This window comes from Salvelinus namaycush, chromosome 9 (genome assembly GCF_016432855.1).
Source record: "Salvelinus namaycush isolate Seneca chromosome 9, SaNama_1.0, whole genome shotgun sequence".
NCBI lineage: Eukaryota > Metazoa > Chordata > Actinopteri > Salmoniformes > Salmonidae > Salvelinus > Salvelinus namaycush.
Genome location: NC_052315.1, coordinates 30354801 through 30372484, shown reverse-complemented (window position 1 = coordinate 30372484; position 17684 = coordinate 30354801). Strand labels below are relative to the sequence as shown.

General features: G+C 41.7%; 1 pseudogene; it reads right to left on the bottom strand.

Annotated features, from left to right (window-relative positions):
* Nucleotides 1-5096: 5096 nt before the first annotated feature.
* LOC120053224 lies at nt 5097-9003 on the bottom strand (annotated as a pseudogene).
* Nucleotides 9004-17684: the final 8681 nt, after the last annotated feature.

The following is a 17684-nucleotide window of genomic DNA, read 5'->3' as shown; positions in this document are numbered from 1 at the left end:
CCCCTGGCTTAGACTCTTAAGGATTAAATGTGTTATAGGAACGTTTTTGCAACATCAGGCAAGTGTTTTATACAAACATACAAACTTTTGGGGAATGTTATGTGGTGGTTGTTACAGATGTTGTGCACAACATTTTAGTGAATATTAGGAGAACATTCAAAATTGTTTTTTATCAAAAACATTCTCTGAGGCCTATCGAGTGGCACCGGTCTAAGGCACAGCTTTGCAGTGCTTGAGGCGTCACTACAGACCCGGGTTCGATCCCAGGCTGTGTCACAACAGGGCGTGATCGGGAGTCCCATAGGGCGGCGCACAATTGGCCCAGCATAGTCAGGGTTAGGGGAGGGTTTGGCTGGGGAGGCTGTACTTGGCTCATCGCACTTTAGCAACTTCTTGTGGCAGGCCGGGCACCTGCAGGCTGACTTTGATTGTCAATTGAATGGTGTTTCCTCTGACACATTGGTGCAGCTGGCTTCCAGGTTAAGCGGGCGGGTGTTAAGAAGCCCAATTTGGCCGGTCATGTTTCGGAGGACGCATGACTCGACCTTCGCCTCTCCCAAGCCTGTTGGGGTGTTGCAGTGATGAGACAAGATCATAATTGGATCGCAATTGGATTTCACGAAATTGGGGAGAAAAAGGGTTAAAAAATAAATACATATAAAAAATCTATATAAATCTCTGAAGGTTATCATCCTAATGTTAGATAAAAACGCTAACTAGAACTTAATGGGAATCTTAGCTAATGTTCTGGGAACGTTTGCTAGGTATAATAAAAACTGATGAGTTAACATGCTAACGGTTTTGAAAAAGTCCACAGAACAATGTTTACAAGCATGCCGGAAGTGTTGAGGCAGGAGGAATGTCATTAAGATGCCCAGCTCAAAGCAAAGTTGCCACGATTCCAGTCATACTTGCACTGTTTGCTCCAATTCCCTCTCAGCCTAGCAGTCATTCCATTGTCTCTCACGAAACCCATAGGTTGTCTATGTAAAGCCATGTGTCAATCACACAGACAACAGGTAGCTGAAATGTCGCTGGTTCGAATCCCCAAGTCAGCAAGGTGGAAAAATCTGCCGTTCTGCACTTGAGCAAGCAGCTAACCCCCAACAACAAATGCTCCCTTGGTGCCGATGATGTCGACTAAGGCAGCCCCCACATTTCTCTGATTCAGAGGGTTTGGGTTAAATTCGAAAGACACATTTTGGTTGAATGCATTCAGTTGTGCAACTGACTAGGTATCCCCTTTCCCACCTGTGGATGGATTTTGTGATGCAATCATAATTACTTGGCTTTGACAAACTAATGCCTTCCTGTATCATTACATTACAGTGTCTGCAGACACCTATTGTCTGTATGAAAGTAAACAACCAATGCACATTTTCTTATTGAAAGGTCAATGTTGTAAAATGATCTATCATTTCCACTAGTGGCTCATGAAATCCTTTGTTTACCTACTCTATGGTGGGAATATTGTATTCTGAGGCACTCATTGAAAACGACCCCATTTCACTATATCAGGCAATCTACCAAAATGAGTCAGAATCAATAGAGATAATCCTAACATTTAGCATTCCATTTACAATGTGGACAAACATTTCTTGGCTCAAAGGAACACGCCCACATTAGTGCCTTTAATAAAGGTCCAAGAAAAAGCAGTTGTCAGAGTTATTTTCAGCAGTCTGCCTCTGTGACTCACCTTAGAAACCTGCACTAACCCTAACACAAACTGGGATTTCATGAGGTGGTAAGAAGAGGATCATAACAATACTATTGGTAAGATAATAACAAACCTCTTCATTATTTTCATGCAAAGGTGATAAGACCTTCATATGATTAAGGACACACAACCAGCTTACTTCTGTTATGCCTTGTTTTAGTGTAGAAAGATTACAAAACATGAATCTTGCCTGTTTTCTGGTTATTTCCTATCTTGTTGTCTATGTAGATTCATAATGAGCTGTTACTTTTGTACATTGTACATCGTTCTTAGGTGGGGATCTAAAACAACTCTGTCGCATTCTTCAGGATAGAAAAAAATCAAATAATGGCAGGTAAAATAGTTTAGCAAAATCATTTGAGAAGGAATGTTGAGAATTTCCACATGATGTATCTGTATGTGTTATATGTGTCAGTGTTTCTGAAATGTATCTATTCTGTCTTTTTTGTAGACCATGATGACCCATGTAATGAGTTAGAGACTTCCTACTGTATGAATGGAGGAACATGCTTAAAAATTCCTTTTATGGACACTCTTACTTGTGTGTAAGTTACTATCATGCTCTCCACATTTCCCCCCATCACTATTCTCTAATGTCGCTAATAGTTTGTCAGCCATAAGCAGGTGTAAAGTGATGCTTGGCAATGAGCTAAGGAAGTTCTGGGAACTTCTGCATGGTGTTTTAGCTTTTGTTTTACTTTAGCTCAGACCAGGTAGACCTACCATGGCTCTTGTTTCTCAGCTGGTGACGGCTTGCTAGAGAATAACGCTGTTCCTTCTCCCTCAGCTGCAGTGAGAACTACAAATGCAGTCGGTGTGAGCTGTACCAGCTGTTGATCACTGCACACGATGCAGGTGAGACAGGACTGATCGCTGCTGTGGTCATCATGGTCCTTCTTATTCTAGTCGTGTTCACAGTAGTCGTCTACTACACCTGCAAGTAAGAAGCACATTCATTTAGCTTGATTCATGAATGCACAAGTATGCAGGAATAGTGCGTTCAGGTCTGATACAGTTTCTTCTACTGTAGGTCTGAGACATTCCTTGTATTTGTTTTATTGTTAGGGTATGGAAGGCCAAACCAAAGAACCAGCAGAAAAACAGTGAACAACAGTATTGGAGAGTAGAGTCCAGAGAATGAGGCATGTTGCATATTATTTGGATAACAAAAGATTTCAAATAAACGATTTCATGGACGGTGGCGTGATATGGTTTGGGGTCTGGATGCCACTAGAGAAGCGGCTACGAAGGACCAGGAGGACAGAGGAGACCTCCACCCACAAACATTTTGCATCAAGCATCAAACCTCAAGCCTGTTTGAGTGGCCATCAAAAGCTGAAGCTGCTGTAGACACACAGCCACCCACCTTTTCTCCAGTCTGTGTGACTGGGTGTAGGACTGATTATAACCTGTTACAATGCATTTCATGCAGTGGCTATTTTCCTCTGACACAGAATGCATGCTTAAAAATGGAAGAGTGATACCTGATGCCTTCATTAAAAGGAATACAATGTTTGCTTTGATAGTGTGTCGAAGTTCAATTGTGAATGTGAGCTTTCTCTGAGCCTGGTATACCGTAGATTAGAGCACAGTGGGGTGATAATTAGAACAGTTAGTTTTAATGTAGAATAATGCATATATTTGTGAAACTTTCATTTCAAGTCAAACATGAAGTGAGCATTAGTTACAGTAAGCAACTTGCTTGTATTATTTAATGAATGTATAGAACAAAGACACACCAGAAAGTGTACATCATTTGCGATATCACAAATCACAATAATAAATAATGTATGCGGAAACAAGGCATTGTGTTTTCTTCAGTAATCAATGTCAATCAAGACTATTGAAGTAATGTAATTGAGTTATAAGTAAGGATTATAATTTCCGCTATAAATACAATGGTTTACATTGGGGTACTGGCATTCATGGGCGGTTCACCAATGAGTCTGGATCATAGATAATTCAGATAATATAATCTCCATAAATGTCACCAGTTCCATTTCAGATGTACATTAGACCTCAACCAACAGGTGGTGCTAAGGGTCCCTCATCTCATATTAACTACTATGAGTCATGTTCATGTATTCATGGCCCAAGAAGACCACCCCCATTTACCACTGTGCACCTGAGGTGTTTTATATAGTTTTAAATGTGACAGGTAGTAATGAGGGAAACCGGGGTTGGGGTCAATTCCATTTCGATCCATGATAGGTCCCCAACAACTTGAACAGACCTAATGCAAACTTCTCTTTCCACCCAGCATGACCTACAATTGATTTGCTGAAGTAGAGAAAGTAGATTAAACAATTGAAGACTGTGGGAAGATCTCAATTGCATTTTCCTCACGTCCTCTCTCATCTCCTTCTCAAAACCCATTGGATGAGTAAATCCATAAGTCCTGCCCCTCTGACCTTCTCCTCCAATGGGTTTGAGGAGATGAGGCAAGAGGAGTATGCAACTGAGATATTGGCCTTTTCTCAATTAAATTAATTTAACTCCTGCTTCCTCTCTCATTCATCCTCGCTCACCTCCTTTTAAAGAAGTTCAAACTTAATCGAGGAGCGGCGGCAGGAGCGTGAACATGGACAAAAATGAGCTTCTATGAAATGAGAGGCCGTGTTCGAGAGTTTCAAAACAGTTAAGCATCCTGGGTAAATTGAGACTGACTGATTTACAAATATGAGGGGTTATTAATGATGCAAGGTAATTTGTAGATCAGTCAGTGGTCAGTCACCATGCTGTCATCATCAATGTCAAACAAGCCTAGAAGCTCCTTCTCCACTCGAGTGTCATCAGGCAAATGACAGGGGTGGATCCCAAAATAAGTATGTAAAGTGATGAATACAAATTAAGTTTGTTGTGTAAGACAGTTATAGATAAAAGGATAAGTAGCATATAATTTTTAAACATGTGCGTGCTTTTACACCGCTGGAGGTGTGGCAGATATCAAAACTTCTGAGGTAGGTTACACTTGTGCTTCCTTGCCAAAAGGAAGCTATCGAGGAGGGGTGGACTGTCTTCTGTTTACCTACTAACGAATTGAAAGACTCTTCGACCACTTCTCTGTGACCCAGCAACCAGTAAGAGAGGGAGGGGATTGGGCAAAAGTCCAACCTAATTAGAAAATACACTTCACCGTGTGACTTCAGAAATCACTGGTTCCTATTTATAGAAAAGCAGTAGACTGCTGCTTCCTAGTGGTGAGTAGTCTCAATTGCACAAAGGTGATTTTCAATCAAGATTTACAACATTACTACCAAATTAATGACTTATAATTCAATCCACTCCAAAGTTGAAGATTGTATCTCATAATAAATACAAAATAAAAGGCAGACGTATAAAAGCAGTTTCAAATATACAAATGAATGCTGATGATAAATCATTCATCAATCGGAAACGTCGCAGTATCCTTCTCCACCACCAGCCAGCCCTGCGCATACAGCCCATCCTTATCCCAGGAGACCTGTCTTGTCCACCATGCCCACAGAGCCTGTGCTGTCTCTGGTTTGAGGAAGCCAGGCAGGAGGTCTGCGCCACCCTTCAGGTAGGCCACTTTGTAGTTGTAGAGCAGAGCATTCCCAAACAGGAGCAGATCTCCCACAGTGGAGAGAAAGCCACCTCCTGCCCACTTATAGGAGATATCCACATAAGGGCAGTTTACTATGCGTCATTTCTTATTGCAATGATGAAACCTGAAACAAAACACTGAAACCTGAAAGTGCAAAACACTTGTAAAAATATTCAGAACTCAAAAGCCAAGCTGATTTTACAAGTTACCACTGAATGTAAAATGCTGTGGAGATGGATTACCTTGAGCAGTTAACTCAGCAAAACAAAAGTCCTCTCACTGTCAACTGCATTTATTTTCAGCAAACTTAACAGGTGTAAATGTTTTTATGATCATAACAAGATTCAACAACTGAGACATAAACTGAACAAGTTCCACAGACATGTGACTAATAGAAATGGAATAATGTGTCCCTGAACAAAGCAGGGGGGGTCAAAATCAAAAGTAAGTCAGTATCTGGTGTGGCCACCAGCTGCATTAAGTGCTGCAGTGCATCTCCTCCTCGTGGACTGCACCAGATTTGCCAGTTCTTGCTGTGAGATGACACCCCACTCTTCCACCAAGGCACCTGCAAGTTCCCAGACATTTCTGGGGGGAATGGCCCTATTACTCACCCTCCGATCCAACAGGTCCCAGACGTGCTCAATGGGATTGAGATCCGGGCTCTTCGCTGGCCATGGCAGAACACTGACATGCCTGTCTTGCAGGAAATCAGCCATACTGCTCGTTCTGTGCGTGGTGGCATTGTCATGCTGGAGGGTCATGTCAGGATGAGCCTGCAGGAAGGGTACCACATGAGGGAGGAGGATGTCTTCCCTGTAACGCACAGCATTGAGATTGCCTGCAATGACAACAAGCTCAGTCCGATGATGCTGTGACACACCGCCCCAGACCATGACGGACCCTCCACATCGATCCCGCTCTAGAGTACAGGCCTCGGTGTAACGCTCATTCCGTCGACCATAAACGTGAATCCGACCAACACTGATGAGACAAAACCGTGACTCGTCAGTGAAGAGCACTTTTTGCCAGTCCTGTCTGGTCCAGCGACAGTGGGTTTGTACCCATAAGGGGCGTTGTTGCTGGTGATATCTGGTGAGAACCTGCCTTACAACAGGCCTACCAGCCGTCAGTCCAGCCTCTCTCAGCCTATTGCGGACAGTCTGAGCACTGATGGAGGGATTGTGCGTTCCTGGTGTAACTCGGGCAGTTGTTGCCATCCTGTACTTGTCCCGCAGGTGTGATGTTCAGATGTACCGATCCTGTGCTGGTCTTGTTACACGTGGTCTGCCACTGAGGACGATCAGCTGTCCGTCCTGTCTCCCTGTAGCGCTGTCTTAGGCATCTCACAGTACGGACATTGCAATTTATTGCCCTGGCCACATCTGCAGTCCTCATGCCTCCTTGCAGCATGCCTAAGGCATGTTCACGCAGATGAGCAGGGACACTGGGCAGCTTTCTTGGTGTTTTTCCAGAGTCAGTAGAAAGACCTCTTCAGTGTTCTAAGTTTTCATAACTGTGACCTTAATTGCCTACCGTCTGTAAGTTCCACAGGTGCATGTTCATTAATTGTTCATGGTTAATTGAACAAGCATGGGAAACAGTGTTTAAACCCTTTACAATGAAGATCTGTGAAGTTAGTTGGATTTTTACAAATTATCTTTGAATGACAGGATCCTGAAAAAGGGACGTTTATTTTTTTGCTGAGTTTAGATTGTGGGGTCATTCTCATCTGGCACAGTGTTGAGCATGCCCAGTTCCCGGAACATCTTCATTATGTGATCCAACAAATGCTGGCCTGCAGCTCTCTCCACTACGACACTTAGGAGGGTGAAGGCATGGGTTGAGTACAAGAAAGTGGTGCCTGCAGATGACAAAATACACTTTTTTTTTAAACTTCACCTTTCTTTAACCAGGTAGGCCAGTTCTCATTTACAACTGCAACCTGGCCAAGATAAAGCAAAGCGACAACCAGAGTTACACATGGAATAAACAAACATACAGTAAATAACACAATAGAAAAGTCTATATATAGTGTGTGCAAATGTGGTAAGATAAGTGCGGTAAGGCAATAAATAGGCCATAGTGGCGACATAATTACAATTTAGCAACTAAACACTGGAGTGATAGATGTGCAGAAGATGAATGTGCAAGTAGAAACACTGGGGTGCAAAGAAGCAAAAAATAATAACAGTATGGGGATGAGGTAGTTGGATGGGTTATTTACAGATGGGCTATGTACAGGTGCAGTGATCTGTGAGCAGCTCTGACAGCTGGTGCTTGAAGTTAGAGAGGGTGATATGAGTCTCCAGCTTCAGAGATTTTTGCAATTCGTTCCAGTCATTGGCAGCAGAGAACTGTAAGGAAAGGCGGCCAAAGGAGGAATTGGCTTTGGGGGTGACCAGTGAAATATACCTGCTGGAGCACGTGCTACGGGTGGGTGCTGCTATGGTGACCAGTGAGCAGGGATAAGGCAGGGCTTTACCTAGCAAAGACTTATAGATGACCTGGAGCCAGTGGGTTTGGCGATGAATATGAAGCGAGGCCCAGCCAACGAGAGTATACAGGTCGCAGTGGTGGGTAGTATATGGAGCTTTGGTGGGTAGTACAGTATATGGGGCTTTGGTGACAAAACGGATCGCACTGTGATTGGATGCATCCAATTTGCTGAGTAGAGTACCTACCAGGTTTGGAAATGAGAGGATCATCCTGGAAAAGAGCCAAGGCTTGAATGACACTGTCAAAGCTGTCTTTCAGGTAGTATTCCTCTTACTCAAATTATTTTAGCTTCTGGCCCTGTTTGGTTTCCTTGAACATGGTGCTGCTGTCCTCGGTTTCTCTTTGTAATAAGATTAGTCATTTTCCTCTTCACCAGGCAGTTTCAAACGTTGTTTGGCCTTCTCCATGTCCTCCCTCACTTATTAGCATCCTTCTAGTGCCGTATGCCACTTAGGGGAGAGAATCATCCGTGGGGTTATAGTCACCTAGATATCAAAGAAAAATAAAGACCCTCAAGAAAGACACAGCACTTTGATAATTCAAATATTGACATTAGTGGGAAAAGAGAGTTCAAGGTGAGATGATCATGCCCATTTGATAGAATGTATCTTTAATGTAACTTAAAGAACTCAACTTACATCTCCCTTAACCTGTTTTCGGGGGAACTCGGGGACTTATTTCTGGACAGGGGCATCTAGGTACAGCTTTCCCTCCAGCTGCTGCTGTAGTTTGGGGTTTACTGATGCTGGCGATCCTCAGCACCATTTCTGGGCCACACGGCACACAATTCTCCAAGTCAGCATAGCCAAGTCCTTCAACATGGACATCAGTTAGTTAGGAGCATGTCTGAAACAGCAGCATTATGCATTGTATTAATTTGTGAACATATGAGAAGTATATGACGCCTACTACAGTGAACCTAAAAGTACTGCATTGCAGCAACCTTCACACCAGACATGAGTACCAGCCACAGACACACGGACCACCAGCACTGGAGCCCCAACCTCATCCTGTCACACCAAGAAAGAGGAGATGGACAGAGATACAGACAAATGATAAAATGAGCATGTTGAGGTTGAGTTGCATGCACCAATTAGCTGAATGTTATGACATTAAACTTAACTTAGTTCAGGATTTAAAAAATATGAATGGCAAAAACTCAAAATACCTGTACCTTTATCTGCTGAACAAAGTCTGTTAACTTGAATGGCAGCGCCATATCTTCCAGTCTGCTTGAAGTCCTCTTCACACAAGAGCCGACCTGAAGATCACTGACGTCAAGATTTGATCAAGTGTTTTTCCAAGTTCCCAGTTGTCTTGAAAGCACCCTAGACTGGGAAATCAATTTGGAGAGCCCACAGTGTAAAACAGAGTAGTTACTGAATGTGAAAGTCCGGAAAATGTTCGCTTTTTCTGTTCTAACACGACAAAGGCCTGTTGTTTTGACAGCTGGAGGCAGCGAGTTTGCAGTGTCAACAAAGACTAGTAGCACGTGTAAAATAGTAAACAATGCTACTTCTCAGAGGGCCGGTTTCACAGACAGGGTTTAGATTAAGCCAGGAGTAGGCCTTAATGTGTACTAGTTAAACTAGGCCATTTAAGTAGCTTTCATGAACATGGCTTAAATTTGGCTTAGTTAGTCAGAGACTATGGAGTCCTGGAGTAAGATAAGTAGCTTAAGCCTAAATGAGAACACCTGGGTTAATCCTGATTAGGTTAAGTATGAGTGCATGCTGTTGGTCTAATGGTGCTCATAAAAACCCAGAATGGAATAGAAAACACCATTACATGTATCTTGAGACAAAACAATTGCAGAGGTTAAAAATAATTGGTTCAAAAAACTTTTGTGGGTATGAAAAAACACTACTAAAACAAATTTTGTCAAACCATCCAGTTATTGAAAGTAAAAACCATACTACTGCTACTGAGCAAAAGAAAAAGAGTGGTTGGCCTGCAATTTGCACTGAATTCAATACAAATGAAAATGTAACAAAAGAGTACAACAACTTCAGGTGAGATATCTTCATTATTATCAGTATTTCTCATATTCATATTTTTGTGACATCACTTGCATTGAATGATATCTGCCTTTTATAGACTCTGTGGAAGAACCTTAAACTGGCTTTAAAAAGAGAATGCAGAGATCAGAAGAGAGCGATTTACTACTGGTGGTGGACCACCAAAAAAAAAGACGAGACTGATGAATTGAGTGACTTGCTATCTGTAATAATAGAGCACCAGCAACCTCTGGATGGTATACCACACGATGACCATTTGGACAGTTCAGATGAAGAACTGAGCACAAATGGTACATATACCAAAGAAAGTATATTGGTTACTTCCTTTGGTAAATATATTCCACTGTCTGTGTCAATCTTTACTCTTCTTTCATTCTAACGACCATATGAGTTTATTTGTGCTTCTAAAGGTGTTCTTTTTCCAGAGGAAAGCAATCAGAACAGGTTGGAAGAGCCAGTGCACAGTGAGTGTGTACCCTCCACATCTGCTATAGCATCCCTTAGAGAAGATGCTGCCATCGCCTTTCAGCAGAGAACAAAAAAGATGACCATTCATGAAAAGTTAGCCAGAGAATTTCATGAGCATAAAATGAGATATCTGAAGGAAGAACATGAAATGAGAATTAGTTTAGTTGAATTGGATATGAAGTTGGAAGAGAGAGGTATGATACAGTAATGAGACCATTGTGATTACCAGTCATGGTGAACAATATGATATGTAACAAAAAAAATGTTTTGTCATTTGGATATTCATGAGTGAGAGTATTTTAATCACCACAAATTACATTTTAAACCAGCCTTGGTTTAGTCACTCATTTAATTTTGCTGCAAACTATTTGAATTTTGTACAGAACAAACATTATCAAAGCAGAAATAAGCCATAATGAATACATTCCATATTTAAATGCATCTCATCTAGTTGAAGTGCTGCAATGTGAAAACAACTGTGTGCAAGTCCTCGTTGGTCATTGCCTGCCTCAGCCCCATGGGCACATCTGCTTGATCCTGATCTTCCATTGGAGGATCAGGACAGCAATGCTGCTTTAGGTAGTTGTGCAGCACAGCTGTAGCAATGATCACATTGCAGCATCTTCTTTGCTTGAAACAAAGTGTATTGTGTAAACACTGGAATCGATTTTTCCATACTCCAAACATACGCTTGACTAAACTTCTTGTGCGGATATGAGCTCGGTTGTATCTTTGCTGCTCTACTGTTGTGGGATTTAAGTATGGAGTAAATCAAAAATTACTCTGACCATATCCACTGTCACCAAGTAATAGTCCACTATGTTGTCCTCTCTGAAACTGAGCAGACAATGAAGAGTTGAGAAAAATCCTTGAATCGTGAGTTGCAGCTTTCCAATAGGCAACAATGTTTGAAAACTCTAAATTAGGAGTGCATACACCTTGAACATTGATGGAAAACCAGTTCATACGGTTCCTGTACTCCTCAGCATCAGGAGTTGATGGACACTTGATGGGAACATGACATCCATCTATACAGCCAATCACTCCTGGGAAGTGCCCATATTCATAGAATTGCAATTTTTGTTGGCTTGGCCAGCAGCGTCAGGAAACTTGATGTAAAGACTCCTCAGTTCACAAATGGCCCTGCAGACTTTGAACTATTCTACACACAGTTGCTTCACTGGCACCACACAAATCACCAGTTTCACGATGAAAGATTCCAGATGCCAAAAACCTCAATGTGATCAGAACTTGGAGAGAATTGGGTAAAGGACTTCCTCTATGAGACAGAGAGGAACGTTTAGGCTCAAGCAAAGATATTATCTCCAATGCAATTTCTTTGTACATACGAAAGCGGTTTCAAAAACAATTTCACCAAAGTAATTTAATGGATTACTCCTATCCGCAAGTACTCGTCTGGCTGGCCTCTGTAGCGCATGTTGGTCTTCATTTAGATATTCCAAATAGTCCATGCTCCCTCACAAACAGTACTAAGCAGAAGTTAAGCCTGCCTCTGAAGGATTAATTTAAGCTTAAATTTAGTCCTAGAGTAGCTCTTATCCTCCCTCTTGCAATCGGCTTTGTTTAATCCAGAACAGGCTAAATCTACGACTATTTTAAGATAAGTCTATGCATGTCGCTTTGAGTTAAGATAGCTCAAACAGGCATTTTAGTCTGGGACTAGGCTTACGCTTTGTCTGTGAAACAGGCCCAGAAAGTATTAAACTGTAAAGAGGAGTAAAACAAGGTTGCCCACTATCAGCATATCTATTTATTATGGCCATCTAAATAAAAAATCAGATCCAACAATAATATCAAGCTGCTAGAAATCAAGGGCTTAAAAACAAAGGTTTCATTGTACACTGATGTTTTCTTTTAAATCCATAATTTGGATCCTTCCACAGCCTCATAGAGGATCTAGATAATTTTTCAAACTTCTCTGGATTACAACCAATTAGGATAAGTGTAGCCTACTATATTATGTATAGGTTCACAAAAAAATACAACTTTTACATTATCGTGTAGTTTACCAATAAAATGGTCTGACGGTGAAGTGGACATACTCTGTATTTATATCCCGAAAGAAAAATGATCTCAGTACAAAACATTTTAATACAAAGTTAGCAAAAATAGATGAGCTCTTGTTACCATGGAAAGGAAAATACCCGTCTATATCTGGAAAAATCACCCTGATTAACTCTTTAGTCACATCCCAGTTTACCTATTTGCTTATGGCCCTGCCGACACCTAAGGACTTGTTAAGTTATATGAGTAAAGAATGTTCCATTTTATTTGGAACGGCAAGTCAGACAAAATTATCCAGGCCTATTTATATAATGAAAATGAATTCGGATGGCAGAAATGATTACATATTAAAGCATTAGACCTTTCACTAAAGGCTTCAGTCATACAAAAGCTATACTTAAATCCGAACTGGTTCTCTACCAGATAAGTAAGAATGGCTCACCCGTGTTCAAGAATGGCCTTTTCCCCTTTATTCAGATTACAACCTCTCATTTTCGGTTATTTGAAAATGAAATAATCTAAAAAATATAGCTATTTTTAAAACAAGCCATAGAAAGTTGGTTGCAATTTCAGTTTAATCAACCAGAAAAGAGAGAACCAATATTACAGCAAATATTATGGTTAAACTCAAATACTCATTGATAAAAAATAAAAATTATATACACTGCTCAAAGAAATAAAGGGAACACTTAAACAACACAATGTAACTCCAAGTCAATCACACTTCTGTGAAATCAAACTGTCCACTTAGGAAGCAACACTGATTGTCAATAAATTTCACATGCTGTTGTGCAAATGGAATAGACAAAAGGTGGAAATTATAGGCAATTAGCAAGACACCCCCAATAAAGGAGTGGTTCTGCAGGTGGTGACCACAGACCACTTCTCAGTTCCTATGCTTCCTGGCTGATGTTTTGGTCACTTTTGAATGCTGGCGGTGCTTTCACTCTAGTGGTAGCATGAGACGGAGTCTACAACCCACACAAGTGGCTCAGGTAGTGCAGCATTTCTTTGTGGGGCCGCACAGCCCTCCATGTGCTCGCCAGAGGTAGCCTGACTGCCATTAGGTACCGAGATGAGATCCTCAGACCCCTTGTGAGACCATATGCTGACACATGCACATTTGTGGTCTGCTGGAGGTCATTTTGCAGGGCTCTGGCAGTGCTCCTCCTTGCACAAAGGCGGAGGTAGCGGTCCTGCTGCTGGGTTGTTGCCCTCCTACGGCCTCCTCCACGTCTCCTGATGTACTGGCCTGTCTCCTGGTAGCGCCTCCATGCTCTGGACACTATGCTGACAGACACAGCAAACCTTCTTGCCACAGCTCGCATTGATGTGCCATCCTGGATGAGCTGCACTACCTGAGCCACTTATGTGGGTTGTAGACTCCGTCTCATGCTACCACTAGAGTGAAAGCACCGCCAGCATTCAAAAGTGACCAAAACATCAGCCAGGAAGCATAGGAACTGAGAAGTTGTCTGTGGTCACCACCTGCAGAACCACTCCTTTATTGGGGGTGTCTTACTAATTGCCTATAATTTCCACCTTTTGTCTATTCCATTGTCAATCAGTGTTGCTTCCTAAGTGGACAGTTTGATTTCACAGAAGTGTGATTGACTTGGAGTTACATTGTGTTGTTTAAGTGTTCCCTTTATTTTTTTGAGCAGTGTATATATATATTTTTTTTTAAATGGTAAAATCTTTGTAAATTATATCCTAAATAGGACTGGTGGAGTTATGTCACACATGCAGCTAACAAAAAGATATGGAAACTTCTGCTCTATCCAAAATTACAAGCAACTAATTGCAGCATTACCGCAAAAATGGAAGAGACAAGTGGAAGGGGGAGAAAGCAAGGAACTTGTCTGTCGGCCCTGCATTAAATACCAAAATTGGTTAAAGAAAATTGTGATAAATAAAAAAGTGTACCAGTTTCATTAAAGGACCAAAACATGTTGCAGCATTGAAGGTCCCCAAGAACACAGCGGCCTCCATCATTCTTAAATGGAAGAAGTTTGGAACCACCAAGACTCTTCCTAGAGCTGGCCTCCCGTCCAAACTGAGCAATCGGGGAGAAGAGCCTTGGTCAGGGAGGTGACCAAGAATCTGATGGTCACTGACAGAGCTCCAGAGTTCCTCTGTAGAGATGGGAGAACCTTCCAGAAGGACAACCATCTCTGCAGCCCTCTACCAATCAGGTCTTTATGGTAGTGTGGCCAGACGGAAGCCAGTCCTCAGTAAAAGCCACATTACAGCCTACTTGGAGTTTGCCAAAAGGCACCTAAAAGACACTCAGACCATGATAAACAAGATTCTCTGATCTGATGAAACCGAGATTGAGCTTGGTTGGAGGAAACCTGGCACCATCCCTACAGTGAAGCATGGTGATGGCAGCATCATGCTGTGGGGATGTTTTTCAGTGGCAGGGACTGGGAGACTAGTCAGGATCAAGGGAAAGATGAACAGAGCAAAGTACAGAGATCATTGATGAAAACCTGCTCCTGAAAACCTGCTCCAGAGTGTTCAAGATCTCAGACTGGGGCGAAGGCTCACCTTCCAACCTGACAGAGGTTGAGAGGATCTGCAAAGAAGAATGGAAGAAACTCCCCAAATACAGATGTACCAAGCTTGTAATTTCATACCCAATAAGACTTGAGGCTGTAATCTCTGCCAAAGGTGCTTCAACAAAGTACTGAGTAAAGGGTCTGAATACTTATGTAAATGTCATATTTCCATTTTTTATTTGGAATAAATTAGCAAAAATGTGTAAAAACCTGTTCTGCTTTGTCATAATGGGTATTGTGTGTAGATTGATGAGGCAAAAAAGCAATTTAACCATTTTTTGAATAAGGCTGTAACGTAACAAAATGTGGAAAGAGTCAACAGGTCCAAATTCTTTCCAAATGCACTATATATGTAGAAATATTATTAGTCCCCCCCCCCAAAAATGGTGGGTTGGAAATTATGCAGAAAATTACATTGATAAAAGCCACAATCTATGGAATATGAAAGCTGATCTACCCCCTAAAAATGAAAAATAATAAGAGCACACGATCACCGCTCGGCAACCTTTACACTCGGAACAAAAGCGATTAAATGGCAAGTCGGCCTATGGTAACCGCGACATGGTAACAATGTAACACTTTTCTCTTGGCTATTAGCTGACTGAAGTTTGTTTCCCGTAGAAAACCAATACAATCGAATTGAGTTTGCAACATTTCCTGAGACACCTGCTTTCATCAGACCACATTAATCAATCCCCGATTCAGACAGCACTAGCCAAAGGACGAATTGGGAGCACAGATATACCATGCGGTTCTTCTTCTTCTTTGGGGTTTAATGGCGCTTGGCATCCAATATGTTGCATTACCTCCCCCAACTGGACTATAATATCAATCCCTTACACTTTGTGATACAAAATGGGAAAAAGGGGGAAATAAAAAAAATTAAGGTACCCCATTCCACTACTTTGACCCTATCTGCTCCTGCACCATGCCAATGGCCTGGGAGGACAGGACACCACCACTGAACACACCCTGTCACTCTTCTGAAATCAAATCTCATACACCCAAATACTTCACTGCAGCAGTCACCACAACATATATTTTCTTTGATGTTCTGCGGTACATTGGTATGAGCGCTAAGAAGCCAACCTTACTGAAGCATATTTTAGTTGTTGGCCTATCCCTCTGTGCTGGCACAGATCTACTACTCAAAGGGATCCTCTCAGGATCCCTCACACTTGATCCTTCCTCTTCTTCTTTCTTCACTGCCTCAGATTACGAAACATTCTGCACAACTCTGTCTCTGGTCACCTCAATCTGCCTCTCTCCCACCGGACACTTCCGATCCCCAGCAACATGGGCACCCCTACAGTTGACACACACTACTTTATCCACCAAAACCACACAATCCTCTTTTTTATTTAACTATGCAATTCAGTTAAGAACAAATTCTTATTTACAATGACGGCCTATAGAAAGGCCTCCTGCGGGGATAGAGGATTAAACATAAACTAAAAACATAGGACAAAACACACATCACGACAAGAGAGACCACAACACTAAATGTCCCCCTGCAGACTTACCACATCTAAGATTCTCCACCCTCTACACTGCTGCAACATGACCATAAACGTTGCACCTGAAACACCGGAGTGGATTTGGCACCCAAGCTCTAACAGGATAATTTATATATCCTAACATGACTTTGTGAGGTAAATACAGACTCAAAACTCAAAAGGACTGATAGTGACTCCCCTGTTTCACCAAGCTCACCACCGGGTCTGCGTCGCACCAAATGACAGGCTTCACAAACACCAGGAATCTTCATCTTCAATTGCTCCACCTCCACACTTAACGCTACCCCAGAAATCACTCCTTTCAATGGTTCCCTATTCCTAAGCGCAAAGCAAGAAACAGATCTTGACCCAAATTAAATGAGACAGAGCACCCGCTTCCTCTGAGCAGAAGAAACACAAATAAATATAAGTCCAGTACAGATTACCTTCACTGATTCAACTACAACCAACTCCTTTCCCACCCACCCTAAAACCACAAATGTATCTGCCAAAAGACAGGGATCCACTTTCTCCAAAAATGTCACTCCTACTGGACCAGAATCTTCTTTATCATGTACATCGATTCCAAGCTCGGGCTCTGAGCTCTGAGCTCTTTACCACAAATTCCAACTCACTTAACTCACTCATTCACTTCCTTTTCACCTCCAGAACTCGGTATGGCGTACGGCTCACATCAATTTTCACTCCTTGTGAAAATCTTCCACTTTTCCACATCAAAATGTCTTTCTTGCCTCGAGGGATGCCATCTGTTCAGTTCCTTTCTTCGTCTGTTGCACGCCCCCAGACTTTAATGCAATCTTGTGGCTAACCACACATTTGCAATGGATAAAACACTTTATAAAGGCACATTAAATATTGCTGTATAATTATACAGTTTATACCTGTTTTATACCAATTGTCCTTTATACATAGCCTATAAGAATATGTAAACAAACCATAAATGTCTCTTTTTATTTATTGGAAATCTGTGAGTGCTGTTGTATGATACAACATCAGTACTTGTTGCATTTTTTACTTGTCTAAGTCCTATCATCAACTGATTTCAGCCAGTGTATGGCTGTAGATTGACTGCAATGTTTGAAAGGAATGTTGGCATATTGGCAGTAAATTTGAAAACTTTCTTGCTGGCTAACAAACATACAGTGCAGATAAATTTTTCAAATTCATTACTTTATACAATATCTCATCACAGCACTGGCAAACAATGGTTGACCAACTCCCTGACCAAAATGACTGATCTTTATCCCATCACAAGAAGGTTCAGGTCTAATTGTAGTATTTTAATTACGAATTCTATGACAAAAACATGAC